The sequence below is a fragment of the Papaver somniferum genome, chromosome 6 (assembly GCF_003573695.1).
Source record: "Papaver somniferum cultivar HN1 chromosome 6, ASM357369v1, whole genome shotgun sequence".
NCBI lineage: Eukaryota > Viridiplantae > Streptophyta > Magnoliopsida > Ranunculales > Papaveraceae > Papaver > Papaver somniferum.
In genome coordinates this window covers 61761998-61765171 of record NC_039363.1, presented here as the reverse complement: position 1 = coordinate 61765171, position 3174 = coordinate 61761998, and the positions used below count along the sequence as shown (strand labels likewise).

Below are 3174 nucleotides of genomic sequence, written 5' to 3'. Positions count from 1 at the left end.
ATTCTGAGAACCCCTATACTCATGTAAGAGAGTTTGAACAAATTTGTCGGACTATGCAACCTGATCATATGTCCGAAGACTCTTTGAAATTGCGTTTGTTTACATTTTCTCTAAAGGAAAGGGCCAAAACATGGTTTTACGGTTTGAGACCACAATCAATCACCACTTGGGAACAACTCACTAATCAATTTTTCCAAAGATTTTTTCCACATCATAGGACCATCGCTATTCGTCAAAATATCAATTGTTTTGTCCAGTTGGATGAGGAAACTGTTTTTGACTATTTTGAACGTTTTAATGATTTGTTGAGCGAATGTCCACACCATGGATTTGAGAAGTGGAGACTTGTCGCTATCCTCTATGAGGGACTAGACTTTAAATCTCGAGCCATGGTTGAGTGTATGTGTAATGGTGAATTTCTTGATAAAACTGTGGATGATGCATGGAAATTTTTAGCTGAGATTGCAGAGAAAACCCGTCACTGGGAGTCCATTAGGGAAACTGAGACACTGTCACATGATATTGGTGGTAATGAATTGAACTTTGGAAATAGCATGTCTAGTCCTTCTCATGTGTATGATATTGAATATGAACCTAATCTAGAGGAACATGAGTTGACTAATGACACCACAACTGCTAATAGGGACAAGTATGCATATTACTATGATGATGATGATGATGATGATGTTATGTTAGAAGAACATGTATATACTGAAAATGTTATGGAACCTTTGGGTTCAAATACATTAGGCGTCTCTGCCCCGACCTTAATGCATGATATGTCTTCTAGTATTCCATGTGATGTTTCCCCTGATGAGCCGATACACGAGAATAAATCTGTTGATGATGTTGATGATTCTGATTGTGATCTTGCCAATTTGATTGATGATTGTGAGCATGATGTGACATGTGTAGATGAGTTAGGAGATTTTGATTTGATTGATAATGATATGCCTATTCTTCTACCTAAGTCACAATCTGATGGCCTTCCACCCAACCTAGATTTGGTTTGTACCCATATTGTCAAACCGATTTTTCTGAAAATTCCTAATCTAGGATTGGAACTGTATGCTTCCCAAGTCCTTTTGGACTATTTCGCTTCTAAGTATAATATCTTTGAGGAACCACAGTTGGAAATGGCATGTTTGCCCGTCCCTAGCACAGTTCATTTTGAGCTAGACCTTGTGCATGATGAACCCCCAAAACTGCGCGATTTTGTTTTCAAAACTATATCTTCTGTAAAATCCAGGTTTGGGGGTAGCTCATTTTGTTTCACAGTTTCACTTGCGTTTCTTTCCTGTTATATTTGTGTGAAGCTGTTGAAACCTCTACACTTTGTCTTTTGGGTTGATCCTCAACTCTTTAGATTGTTAGTGTATGGTGAATTTTTGTATATAATCCAGTAGATAAAATTTCTTAAAAACCTTTTTGTTCCTTTTGTATATATTTTGCTAATCCAATATGATCTCGGCTGACATATGTTGGATTCTTGCCTTGAATAACGTAGTTCTAATATTGCTTTCGCCGAAATCGGGTATTCTCTTTCCTTTTTCTCTACTCAACATGATCCTCTTCGTATGTTGTATTATAATTTTGTTCATATTTTGAAACATTGAGGACAATGTTTAGTTTAGGTTTGGGGGTGAAAAGTAGATACTTTGATAATATGCCATAATTGAAAACAAGAACTCCTTCTTTTTGAAAAAAATGAAAAATAAAAAAAAAAAAATTAAAAATTGAAAAAAAAAAAAAAACATAAAAAATGGAGCTCATTTACCTTGAAATGTTGACTCTTGTGCAAATATGTAATTATTAGGAGTCTTAGTCTAGATATTTAGGCACCCTGATTCTAGCACAATTCACATAGTGATAAGAAATTTGCACGCGCACGATCTACCAATACATGTATAGCCTCGATCTTCAAGGTGTTTGATAGGAAGTCACGATTGCCAATCACTTTAGAATACTGAACGAAACTTGACTAGCTTGTTCTTTGGTTGGTTGGGATAGAAGGTGGAGGTTACATTAAGAAAGACAACCATCGAATTTAACTGGGTGCATCAAAAGGGCTACCTCTTGCAAAGTGTCATGTAATCTTTTGTTTCCTTTTGTATGTATCAAAAGTGTTTCCTTATCCAAAAAAAAAAATATTTATTCAAAAAAAAAAAAAAAAAAAAATTCAGAAAAATACAAAAAAAAAAAAAAAAAAATCAAGTATTTATCAATTCCCATCATCTCTTGTTCCAAAAATAAAAGAGAGTAGTCAATGTAAATAAGAGTCATGTAAAGAGTCTTTGTTGTTTCATTGTAATAAGCAAGGAGGGTGTATGCCATTGATGTACAACGCGAGTAATTGTGAAATACCTCCTACTCATTCACAATTCTCGTAAAGTCCGGACAGCTAGCTAGATTTCGACCTTGGTTCTTAGCCTGAGAAACTATCTCTTGGTGATTAGTAGTCAAATCCGATCTTTCTTTACACATGTGTAGATACACTTTACACTCTTATCACATGTCCTTATTTGTTATCAGTGCTAGGATTGTGCCTTCGATAGCTAGATTGACATCTCCATTTTGCTGTGAGCTTAACTGACTTGCACATGTCACATTTGATGGAATCTGAGCTTATATTTTGACCTAGAATCTTTGTAGGTACGTTCTAAGCAAACCTTCACGAGACTTCAACTCGTCCACTAGGACACTTAGTGGTTTAAAAGGCTTAGTGCATACGCAAATGCATTCGAGAGACCAGCGACAGTGGTATAGGTAGAATTTCCTAGTTTGTTTTACTTGAGGACAGTAAAATTCAGGTTTGGGGGTATTTGATGAGTGCTAAAAGTGCATATTTCTATATATTTTTCTTGGCATTTAACTCATCTTTTGTGCATTAATTCTACATTTTATCCCATATTCTGTATTTTCATTTTTTCAAGAATAATATTTTTCTTACTTAATTTTGCATTTTTAGGTAATAAATAAAGTTTGGATGAATAGCAGAGCGGAAAAGAGCAGAAAAGTAGTGAAAAGCCGGAAGAAATTACGCAAGGAAGACGCAAAGAATGGAGCGCACGTCCAAAAAGCTAGGAATGGGCTCAAGAAGGAAGAATTGTTCTTAAAGAGATATGGGCTTGGCATACCCAAGGCCCAAAACCCTTACCCAAACCCATTTTCTAT

The 3174-nt window shown here is 35.5% G+C and overlaps 1 non-coding gene across 1 annotated transcript; it reads right to left on the bottom strand.

Moving 5' to 3' along the window:
* Positions 1-227: 227 nt before the first annotated feature.
* On the bottom strand, positions 228-331 carry LOC113292213. Its single transcript, XR_003331716.1, has one exon. It is a non-coding gene; the product is annotated as a small nucleolar RNA R71 (small nucleolar RNA).
* Between the last annotated feature and the right edge of the window lie 2843 nt (positions 332-3174).